Raw genomic sequence first — 13,012 nt, forward strand, 5'->3', positions numbered from 1 at the left:
GCTGAGCATATGGAATATTAACTCTGACACCCACGAGCTCTGTGACTTTGGGCAAAGTATTTTTGGCAAATAGTCTCCAACCATGGCTGTGATCAACTCCCTCCCTCCCTGCCACTCCTTCCAAAGTGAAGTGAAAGTTGCTCCATCGTGTCTGACTCTTTGTGACCCTATGGACTATACAGTCCATGGAATTCTCCGGGCCAGAATACTGGAGTGGGTAGCCTTTCCCTTATCCAGGGGATCTTCCCAATCCAGGGATTGAACCCAGGTCTTCCACACTGCGGGCAGATTCTTTACCAACTGAGCCACAAGGGAAGCCCACCATTGAGAGGAGAAATGTGTCTCCTCTTCTCTTAAACCTTGCTGGGCATATAACTGCTTTGACCACTGAATCACAGCAGAAATAATATTATGAGACTTCTGAGGCTAGGCCTTAAGCAAACTGGAAGGTTCCATTTTTTTTCCTCTTGCGCTGCTCCTTCTTGGAGTCCAGCAGCCATCCCAAGAAAGGCAATGGCGGAACGGGAGGTGCTCTGATGGGCAGTCCTGGCTGTGCTCCTAGCTGACCTTCAGCACCAGTTGCCAGCCATATGAGCAAGCTATCTTGGATGTTCTAGGAAAATGGAGTCTTCAGATAAATGCACATCATCATGGGCACACGATACCACGTGGAGCAGAAGAACTGCCCAGCTGAGCCCAGTCAACTCAGAATCATGAGATATAATAAAATAGTTGTTACTTCAAGCCACCAAGTTTTGGGGTCTTTATTATATAGCAATAGATCTTTGAAATAGTGTTTAACCCTATTTAGATTTGGTTTCTTTCCCTGTAAAATGGGTCAATAATGGTACCTATGTCATAGGATTGTTTTGAGGATTAAACAAGATGAAATATATGGTGCAGGACTTAGTGATGTGATGCTATATATTTATGCTATGTTGTGCTGATTACAATATTTTATGTTTTATTTTTACAGCTTGCAGGATCTTAGTTCCCTGGCCAGGGATCAAACCCAGGCCACGGCAGTGAAAGCAAAGAGTCTTAACCACTGGACCACCAGGGAATTCCCTATTTTTAAACATGCAAGAAAAGGCTCTGTCATTGGTGAAAAGATTTCAAGAACCAGAGAGCAGGAGGTGGTGGGGCAGGAATGAAAACAAAGATATAGAAAATAAATGGTACTAAAAAAAAAAAGAGAGAAAAAGAAAATAAATGGTACTAATATTTATTGGTAACCTACTATGTGCCAGGCCCTACACTAGGTTTTTACACATATGATTGCACATGCTCATCACATAAACCTTGTTAGGCACATGTTTTTAGTCTTTATACCATTGAGTGGAAGTTCAGAGAGGTTAAGTAATTTAACCAAGGTCCCACAGCCCAGAGTGACCAGAACAGAGTGCAAGTGGGCTTCAAAGTGCACTGACTGCAAAGCCTTTTCTTATTTTTTTTAATCCTCCAACACATTTTGGATAGAGGAGCTTCCTGAGATCTTTCAAAATGTAATTACTGTTTTCAATGAGAAATTAAACATTCAGTCAGACTCTATTCAACCCAACCAATAGTCTGCCTCTGGTAGGAATACTGATGAAAATTTAAGAACATCCCCTGAAGTCCTTCACTTCCAGTAATAAATTATTACAAACCTAGCACCAAGGAATCTAGATTAATATTTCATGATACTGGTTATTTTTAGCTTATGTCACATCTCTGATAAACAAGTTCCACGCATGTGAAGCTGTACTTCCTTTCATTTTTTCTAAAATACCACTTTTAACACTCTAGGAAGGGCTGCCACTTTATGTCTGTATACGTTGCTGCTCAATTTTTATATGAGACGTTAACTTGTCTTTTCTCATGGACACAGTTTGCTTGGTAAGGTCAGCAAAATGCTAAGAAAACCTGTATGATGCCCCTCAAGCTGGGCCTCTGAGATCCTAGCTGGAAGCTCACCACAGATCTGTGTCCAATAATAAAATTCTCCTTGAATCTGGGAGCACTCAGTTCATTCCTGCTTTTTCAATCCTTTAAGTGCCTCCTTCCCATGTTTCTTCTTTTCCTTCTTTCCCCAGCCTCTCGCAAAATCTTGTTCCAAAATGTCAGTCAACCATCAGCTAATGGGATCAGAAGTTGCCTCACAGTCACAAAACCCCCTGGTTCCCGGCCCAAGCGCCCCCTGTTGCATCCAGTGTCCCAAGATGACCTCCCCGCCCCCATGATGTAAGGACACACTGCAGAGCAGCTTCACAGACGGAGAAACTCACTCGTTATTTTTTTCAAGGGACCGAGAAAAGAAAATGTTATGAATAAGGAAATTGTTGGTGGGTCACTGGCCAGGACTCTGAAATCTCAACAGCGAACAATTAATTTGAGGATAATATAAACAGGTTTCATTGTACAGATTTTAGGACTATGATAGGAATAGTCTGTTGTTTTGAATTCTAGAATGTTACTCCCCTTCTGCACCCCTGCCCCGATTCCAGGCCATCTTACTATGAGTTGGCATTCTCCCTCCGCCTGGTTGTTTTCTCAACCCTCTGGTAGAGCACAAATGAACTCACTCTGTGATTGGCTTCATGTGGTTGCCTGGCCATTTATTCTGGTTTCCTATTGTGTTGCCGACACACATTTTTAAGAGTTCCATTATATTAGGGTTTTTTTTCCTACTCTTTTCAGAAAAAAATGACTTTTCAAAGGAATATTAAAAAGAAATTTTTTTTTTGTTTATAGAAATAAGGTTGCTTCTAGTTCTTTGTCCTCTTTCACAATCACAGCCATGTAATCCATGAGGAATCCATTACCGTGCAAGATGCATTGAAGCCGCTGGATGGGTGTGTGTGTGTGTGTGTGTGTGTGTGTGTGTGTGTGCACGCGTGCGCTGTTTTTTTCTTTTTCTCTCAGAATCTTGCCGCTGCCAACCACTGATTTAGGAATGTGTAGGGGTATATGCCAACTCAATAATCAAAATCATTTTGGTACTGGGAACCCAAACTTAGTCTCTGTAGACCAGTGGAATTTATTGCTTGCTCCAGTTTATTAAGTAATAGTACCAACAATGTTTTGAATAAAGAAGAGTCTGATAAGATGTGATAGAATGTCAGGATAATTCATTCTGATCATAAAACAATGCTTGTTTTGAATTTGAAATACGAAAAAGCATGAATAGACCTCGGCTTCCTTCCCCTGACCTGATACAGGAATACAATTCCTAGCTCACTTCACAAAAGAGGCTCAGGACAGACTGCGGTTTTCTGCTACATCCACACCTCTGTTTTCATTCCCCAAATACATATCTAGTATCAACTGTGGGCCAAGCACTGGCCTAGGCGTTGGGACCACAGAGGTGAAGAGGATAATACAACTCCTGCCACACAGCACTTTCTGAAGAAAGATACCTTGGCTGCAAAGATTTCTGACTGCTGAGACATTTGAGGCACACGCAAAACAGAGTAATTAATAGTGAAGCTTGTGGGCTGAGTTCAGATCCAAGCTATACCACCCTAAGCTGTTTTATCTTCAACAGTTGACATGGCCTCACTAAGCTTCAGATTCCTAAAGCAGTGGTACTTACCTCTTAGAGTTATTTTGAGGGTTAAGTGAAAAAGCCCTTGTGCAGTTTTTACCATAACGCCTGGTTAATAGCCACAAGTAGTGGTGTATTAGTAGGTGGCACTAGTGGTAAGAATTCATCTGCCAGTTCAGGAGACACAAGAGACTTGGGTTTGATCCCTGGGTCCGGAAGATCCTCTGGAGTAGGAAATGGCAACCCACTCCAGTACGCTTCCCTGGAAAATTCCGGAGGAGCCAGAAGGGCTACAGGCCATGGGGCCGCAGAGAGTCAGACACGACTGAGCACCGCCGTAGCAGCAGATGTTAGTAGTGGTAACCACAGTAGTCGTAGGTGGTGTTGTCCCGCGGCAGAGAAGGCCATGGCAAGCTCACGGACCCAGTCATCACCGGAGGTCACAGAATCATCCCACCCTGGGAGTCTCTTAAATTTGAGGGAGAAAAAAATAGGCTTGCCCCATGCTAGAAGCACAGCCTCTGCCTTCTGAAGCTGCAGTGCCTCTTATTGCTCATGGAAGAAAATGCAGCCCCTTCCACCCTGTGTTTGCCAGCTGGCTGTGGCCAGGATCCCTCACACTGAGCCCTGCCTTCCCTGACCCCAGAAAATGTGACCCCTCCTGATCACTGCAACTGTGGAAGCCTGCCATTCGAGGATGTCAGCCCTTCTCACCCACTCTCCCCCTTCAGAGCCTCATCCTGCTCCATGTTGAGCACAGAAGAGCAGATCTGGAACTTCTAGGATAGCTGGGGCTTCAGAGCTTATAGAAACCCATCTTCCTGATGGACCCTGGGTTGTTTCTCCTCCTTCACCTGTCTCCAAAAGAGCACCAAACGGTTTCCATGTGGCTGCCACGTGCCCTCATGACTGCCATACCTAACTAGAACTCATCCAGAATGGTCACGAGGTTCTCCTGGACACAGCAGGGCTGCTCTGCCCAAGCTGTGATGCAGAGCAGAAAGCACACCGCCTGGTCCCTCTGCACCCATGCCTCTCCAGAAGCTATGTCTTCTACCCGGCAGGACAAAGAAGTTCACTTGGTTTCCATCGTAGGGATCTAGGTACAAAAATAACCCATCACAGCTAACTGGCTCACTCCTTTCCCTGTGAAGTGGACAGGCACAGTACATCTCCCTACCCTGCCCAGTTCATCTACCCCTAAGGGGCCTTACCATAGCTAGCCATGTGGGAGGAGAACAAATTTAAATGAAATCAACATGAGTTTCCTCTTAACGATAATCAGTTTGGTTCAGTCACTCAGTCGTGTCCGACTCTGCGACACCATGGACTGCAGCATGCCAGGCTTCCCTGTCCATCACCAACTCCCAGAGCTTACTCAAACTCATGTCCATTGAGTCAGTGATGCCATCCAACCATCTCATCCTCTGTCATCCCCTTCTCCCCCTAACATTAATAGTTCTATTCACCCAACGCTTACTGAGTGCCCAGTCACCTACTTGGTCCCAGAGGCGAGACAAACCCCCCCACCCCCTCGGTAGTTTGGAAAAGCCTGGCTGAGCAGGTCTGTGTCCACTGGAGGAAGAAAGCCTTGTGCAGCGGCTGAGCTCTAGAACACTGTCTTGCAACCAGACTGCTTCTTTAGCCAGGAATGCCCCCATATTACCTGCTATGCCAGATCTTCTGTGCTAAGCTTTTCCTATAAATCTTTTGAGCAGTACAGAGTGGAGTCCTTCCCCCGGAACGGTCTCCAGGGTGCACTCAACTTTGGTTGGTCAAGCACACATTCTCTCTCTTAAATGGTGTAGGCCCAGGGTACATCCTCATGTGTGTGTGTGTGTATTCACTCACTTCAGTCATGTCTGACTCTTTGCAACCCCATGGACCGTAGCTTGCCAGGCTCCTCTGTCCATGGGTTTCTCCAGGCAAGAATACTGGAGTGGGTTGCCATGCCCTCCTCCAGGGGATCTTCCCCACCCAGGGATCGAACCCCAAGTGTCCTGTGTCTCCTGCATTGGCAGGTGAATTCTTTACCACTAGCGCCACCTAGGAAGCCTCGCTATTACACCACTACTCATGGCTATTTACCAGGCATTATGGTAAAAGCTGTCCAAGGACTTCTTCACTCAACCCACATCTCCTGCATTGCAGGCATGTTCTTTACCACTGAGCCACTGTGGACGCCCAGGTACTGACAAATTCTCTAGACTCTCTAGAGCCTCTGTGGAGGCTTCCCCAGGAAACCAAGCTTTACTTTCTGCTGCATGTCACCGGTCAAGTGAGTGTCTATGCCACCTTGGCGTGAGAACACGCGGGTGTGAAGAACACACAAGGAGCTCACAGCCTCGTGGAAAAGAAATCCTAGACAAAGTAGACACGAATACAGCGCGGTGCTGGAGAAGACTCTTGAGAGTCCCTTGGATAGCAAGTCAACCCGAAAGGAAATGAATCCTGAATATTCATTGGAAGGACTGACGCTGAAACTGAAGCTCCAATACTTTGGCCACCTGATGCAAAGAGCTGACTCATTAGAAAAAACCCTGATGCTGGGAAAGATTGAAGGCAGGAAGAGAAGAGGGCAGCAGAAGATGAGATGGTTGGACGGCATCACCGACACAATGGACATGAGTTTGCGCCATCTCCAGAAGATAGTGAAGGGCACGGAAGCCTGACGTTCTGCAGTCCATGAGGTCGCAAAGAGTCAGACATGACTTAATGACTGAACAACAAACAAGTATAGGCATAAAAGAAGGGATTTTGACAGTCCATGATTGCACCCCCCACTTCAGGCAGCAGATTTTAATCTTACTGAAAACTCATCTCCTGCCTGATTAACAAAGTCCTGGAGGGCCACATATAAAGGGGTATCCTCATTTCATCCTGCAGGGAAAAAAGAATCTCCGCATAGATGATTTTCACTAGGAACAAACTCCAGGCAGGAGATTTTTGTGGAAGATGAACTAACTTTTGTAATGAATGAACTGCACAGTAACTCTGTACTTACCTTGATTCATTTTTAAAAATTAACAGTAAATAAGTTTTTGCTATGCACACAAGTAATGTTTCAACATAAGCAAACACCCCAAGTGGATGGAACTATAGCTGTCAGGCCTTTGAAGTGAGATGGTGAATACTCAGGCCAGGGCTGTATTCAGGTCAGGCCTTACACACATGTGCAAGACAGGGGGAGGGTGGTACTGAAACTAGTCTTTATTCCTCTTTGGGTCTGTTTGTATAGATGCAAGCACCCAGAAGAGAAGACCCCATATTTTTCTTCCTCACACAGACACTATCTGCCTACAAAGCCTAGAGGAAACCACTTTTCCTAATTAATCTGCCTGAAAAGATCCCTTTTATAATAGGTATTATCATATGTGTGTGCTAGTAGATGCTAGTCCCTCAACTCAAAGCCCTTCAGGACTTGACAGTTCTGAGGATAAGTGGGATACAGGACACTTAACTACTAGTAGTTCATAGAATCCCCCCCACCCCCACACTTGGAAATAGCGACTTCATAAAGCCCCTGGACTTCTTTCAGACTCTGATTTTCTCCCAGGGGCTAACTAGGGAGATTTTGAGAATAACTGATGCTGTACATTAAAGTTGAGTGTTTTTTTAACTAAATCTTTTTATTTTGCAATAATTGTAGATTCACATGCAGTTGTAAGAAATACAGAGAGATACCATGTCTCTCTGTAGAGAGAGGTTAAATATTTTTAAACCAGAGGCTTAAATTTTTTAAGCCAACATCTACTGAGCATTTTTTCTATGCCTCAGGAAAATAAAAATGTTTCAGATGAGGGACTTCCCTGGTGGTTGAGTGGCTAAGACTCTGCACTCCCAATGCAGGGAGTTTGAGTTTGATCCCTGGTCAAGGAACTGGATCTAGCCTGCCACAACTAATACCAGGTGCAGTCAATAATAAATAAAATAAATATTTAAAAAGAGGCCTCAGTTATTAAAAATATACCTTCCCTTCAGCACCCCAGAGTCTCGTGATGAAGACACACACAGAAGATCTCTCTGAAGAAGTTCATCACACAAATTGCCAAGAGGCAAGCGAGCAGCTTGGGGGAAGAATCCTATGCAGTGTCTTGGGGTCTGAGTAGAAGTGGGGGTTAGAAGGGGCAATCTGTGAAGAAAAAACAGAATGGGCAAAGGCTTAGAAGTATAAAATAGCATGGTGTGTGCTGGGAGCCATTCAAGTAATTCGGCATGGATAGGAACAAAAAATTCAAGGGAGTTCAGAGGCATCTGGGGAGTGAAAAGGGAACGTTGTGTGATGCTGGCCTCCCACATTCTGTGCTGGAGGAATGAAAAACAGATGGGAAATATGTTCCCAAACATGGCCCGAGCATGGTTCTTAGAGAAACAGAAGAGAATCCTGCTTCGGTTTGAGGAGTCCAGTGAGCCCTCCCTTCTGATCCTTGGTCGATGACCCACTTTCTTCCATGACCTTCACCCAAGGCCGAAGGCAGGAAGTCTAGCTCACATCCTTCTCTTCTATACAAGGACAGCAGCTGGAATGAAACCGAGTCCCCCCTCTACCAATCTGGGCTGCCACAAGGGACATGGCTAAGCCCAGCTGTCCCCAGCTCCCATCTGGCATGGAGATCATCCAGAAGTGTGCCCGCCCCCCTTCCAGGGCCAGTGAAAGACACAGAAAGTAGTCAGTTGGTGCTGCTGGCAAGCTCAGCAGAGGGCGACCAAAGTGGAACTATAGGGCAAACCACCTGAGCTGGAATCAAATGGAAATCCCAGCTGTTCTTCAAAGAAATACACAACCTCAGAAAGCTGAGAAGAGGCAAATTAACTAAGAAGATCCCAGCCCCTGATGAACTGAGAAAGAGCAGACCTGGGGTATTCTAGCCCCAGGTGTCTGCAGAAGGTTGCTGGCAAAGTGAGGAGTAAAGGTACCAGGGGAAATCACTCTTCAAAGTCAATGAAGAGCCAACGATCAGCTTGGGATCGGAATCTCCACACGCCCACCTCCACAGTGACAACAAGAACACCCTTGTTACTTCCAGGTAATCTGGGAGAAGACAGGGAGGGGATGTTGACATACTTAAACATAAGTATCAGCAGACTGGGCTCATAAGGAAGGTTGAATCATTTGTAGGAAACTGAGAAAGCCACATTTTCTTTGAATAACTGAGTATACTGTGTACAAATGATCAACCCCTGTATGTGTGGTTTATAAACATCCCTGGCTGGGTTTTGGGTGAAATAATTCTATTTTAATTTGGAATGATGAGAATTCAGTGCTGGTTGGTGACTGCTCAATCATGCCATACTCTCTACCAAGGCTATAGTACTTCTTCTTTTTAAAAAATAACTTTATTTATTTTTGGCTGTTTGGGGTCTTGGAGTTGCGGTGAGCTGGGACTACTCCCTAGTTTTGGTGCTCGGGCCTCTCACGGTGGGGCTTCTCTCGCAGAGCATGGGCTCTAGGGCACCTTGGCTTCAGTATTTGCAGCTCTCAGGCTGCAAATAGCCCAATAGTTGTGGCACATGGGTTTAGCTGTTCCTTGGCATGTGGGATCTTCTCAGATCAGGGGTCGAACCTGCGTCTCCTGCCTTGGCAGGCAGATTCTTTACTACTGAGCCACCAGGGGGAGAAGGAAATGGCAACCCACTCCAGTACTCTTGCCTAGAAAATCCCATGGACAGAGGGATTTTCTCCTACAGGAGCCTGGTAGGCTACAATCCATGGTGTCGGGAAGAGTTGGACACGACTGAACGACCTCACTTTCCCTTTCCACTTTCATACATTGGAGAAGGCAATGGCACCCCACTCCACTACTCTTGCCTAGAAAATCCCATGGACAGAGGAGCCTGGTAGGCTGCAGTCCATGGGGTCGGGAAGAGTCAGACACGACTGAATGACTTCACTTTCACTTTCACATACATTGGAGAAGGAAATGACAACTCACTCCAGTGTTCTTGCCTGGAGAATCCCAGGGATGGGGGAGCCTGGTGGGCTGCCACCTATGAGGTCGGGAAGAGTTGGACACAACTGAACGACCTCACTTTCCCTTTCCACTTTCATGCATTGGAGAAGGAAATGACAACCCACTCCAGTGTTCTTGCCTGGAGAATCCCAGGGACGGGGGAGCCTGGTGGGCTGCCGTCTATGGGGTCGCACAGAGTCGGACATGACTGAAGTGACTTAGCAGCAGCGGCAGCCACCAGGGAAGCCCTAACATGTTTCTTACTGAGGAAGAGATGAGCTCCTTTTTACTTCCTCTCAGGTCCAAAGGCGTGACAACCCTGGTATACCTGTCACTGAAAGCAAAGGAGGAAGAAAGACGGTGTGGGAGTAAAAAGAAAGCAGTATCTTTTGTGGGCAAGACTTAGAATTTGGTGACTTAAGAATCACAGCTGGCCTTATCTTTATGTATGTCTTTGAAAGTAAAAAAAGGAATTCTCTTAGTAAGTAAATCTCAGGGACTTACCACAACAATGGTGCATTTCTTCCTCATGCTATCTGGAGGCTGAGCTAGGCTGTGACTTTCACCAGGCCCTGTGGGTAAGAAAGACTCAGTCCTCCTCCTGTGTGTCTCCTATTTACTCTCACACCACAACCACACTCACAACACTTTTGACACCTGATGTGGGGATGAGGGTGTTCCCGCACCAAACAGGTCTATGACACCAGCAGGATGTCTCACAATTCAACTCAGTTCTGACACTGTCTCCCTGGAAATAGTGTTAGATCCTATAACTTAAGGGCTCAGTCCCACAAGACAACCCCTCCCCTCACCCTTTCAGATGCTAGTTAGAAGTCTAGCTTATCATCTGTGCTGCTGACCAATCATCCATAGATCAAGTGTTTCTACCCTTCCCTCTACATGCTTGATTAATTTGTTAGAACAACTTACAGAACTCAGGAAAGCAGTTCCCTTACTATTTATCTGTTTATTATAAAAGGACCTGATAAATGATACAGGTGAACATCCTGGGGGAAGAGATAAATAGGGCAAAGGTCTGGGAAGGGGTGAGGAGCTTCAGTACCTTCTTTAGGTGCCTCTCTCCCAGGACCTCCATGTGCTTACCAACCCAGAAGCTCTCCAAACCCTGTACTTTTAGGATTTTTGTGGAGGTTTCATCACATAGGCATAACCAATCATTAACTCCATTTCCAGGCCCCTTCCTTCTCTGGAGAATGGGGGAGAGAGTTGAAAATTCCAAGCTTCTAATCATTTCTTGATTTTTCTGGTGATCAGCCTCCTACCCACCAGGAGTCACCGCATTAGAACAAAAGACATTGCTATCACCCAGGAAATTCCAAGGGATTTAGAAGCTCTGTGTCTGGAACCTAGGTCAGAGACCAAATATAAGAACAAAAGACACTCACACCAGTGCTTTTATCGCTAAGAGAATTCCAAGTGTTTTAGGAGTTATGGGCTAGGAACTGGGATCAAATATATATTTCTGTTATCTTACACCCTGGGCTCTGTTCTGTCTTCTGATTTCAGGACCCAGGCTGAAAGAACAGCTTCTGCATAAGTCATGTCTGGGAAAGAGCAAGAGCATTGGCCAGAACTCAAGATGAGTCATAAACCTTCTGCTCCAACATGCTAAATGCCATGTTTACCCACATTTCATTGGGCAAAGCATATCACATGACTGAACCAAATCCAGTAATATGAAGATATAAAATCTCCCCATAGGAGGCACAGTAAATCACCTGACAATGGACAGGGAGTGGGTGGATAGTGGTTAGAAAGAATAATATATTCTACCATGGTAATACAAGCTAATTATAGATAATCTGGAAAATATACAGCAGAAAGAAGAGAGAATTACCTGCAGTCCCACTGTTAACATTCTGATATATCTCCTTCCAGGATGTGTGCTTATGTGTTTGCTTGTTTTGAAAATTTTAGGATTACAAACAGACTCTTGAAGAACATGAAAGAGAGTGAAAAAGTTGGCTTAAAACTCAACATTCAGAAAACTAAGATCATGGCATCCAGTACCATCACTTCATGGCAAATAGATGGGGAAGCAAAGGAAACAGTGACAGAATTTTTCTTTGGAGCTCCAAAATCACTGAAGATGGTGACTGTAGCCATGAAATTAAAAGATGCTTGCTCCTTGGAAGAAAAGCTATGACCAACCTAGACAGCATATTGAAAAGCAGACATTACTTTCCCAACAAAGGTCTGTCTAGTCAAAGCTATGGTTTTTCCAGTAGTCATATATGGATGTGAGAGTTGGACTATAAAGAAAGCTGTGTGCCAAAGAATTGATGCTTTTGAACTGTGGTGTTGGAGAAGACTCTTGAGAGTCTCTTGGACTGCAAGGAGATCCAACTAGTCCATTGTAAAGGAAATCAGTCCTGAATATTCATTTAAAGGACTGATGCTAAAGCTGAAACTCCAATACTTTGGCAACCTGATGTGAAGAACTGACTCATTTGAAAAGACCCTGATGGAACTAGAACAAATAATTTCACAATTTGTATGGAAATACAAAAAACCTCGAATAGCCAAAGTAATCCTGAGAAAGAAGAATGGAACTGGAGGAATCAATCTGCCTGACTTCAGACTCTACTACAAAGCCACAGTCATCAAGACAGTATGGTACTGGCACAAAAACAGAAATATAGATCAATGGAACAGAATAGAAAGCCCAGAGATAAATCCACGAACCTATGGTCACCTTATCTTCGACAAAGGAGGCAAGGATATACAATGGAAAAAAGATAACCTCTTTAACAAGTGGTGCTGGGAAAACTGGTCAACCACCTGTAAAAGAATGAAACTAGAACACTTTCTAACACCATACACAAAAATAAACTCAAAATGGATTAAAGATCTAAATGTAAGACCAGAAACTATCAAACTCCTAGAGGAGAACATAGGCAAAACACTCTCCGACATAAATCACAGCAGGATCCTCTATGACCCACATCCCAGAATTTCAGAAATAAAAGCAAAAATAAACAAATGGGACCTAATGAAACTTAAAAGCTTTTGCACAACAAAGGAAACTATAAGCAAGGTGAAAAGACAGCCCTCAGATTGGGAGAAAATAATAGCAAACGAAGCAACAGACAAAGGATTAATCTCAAAAATATACAAGCAACTCCTCCAGCTCAACTCCAGAAAAATAAATGACCCAGTCAAAAAATGGGCCAAAGAACTCAACAGACATTTCTCCAAGGAAGACATACAGATGGCTAACAAACACATGAAAAGATGCTCAACATCACTCATTATCAGAGAAATGCAAATCAAAACCACAATGAGGTACCATTATACGCCAGTCAGGATGGCTGCTATCCAAAAGTCTACAAGCAACAAATGCTGGAGAGGGTGTGGAGAAAAGGGAACCCTCTTACACTGTTGGTGGGAATGCAAATTAGTACAGCCACTATGGAAAACAGTGTGGAGATTTCTTAAAAAGCTGGAAATAAAACTGCCATATGACCCAGCAATCCCACTTCTGGGCATACACACCAAGGAAACCAGATCTGAA

This window comes from Odocoileus virginianus, chromosome 23 (genome assembly GCF_023699985.2).
Source record: "Odocoileus virginianus isolate 20LAN1187 ecotype Illinois chromosome 23, Ovbor_1.2, whole genome shotgun sequence".
Lineage (NCBI taxonomy): Eukaryota > Metazoa > Chordata > Mammalia > Artiodactyla > Cervidae > Odocoileus > Odocoileus virginianus.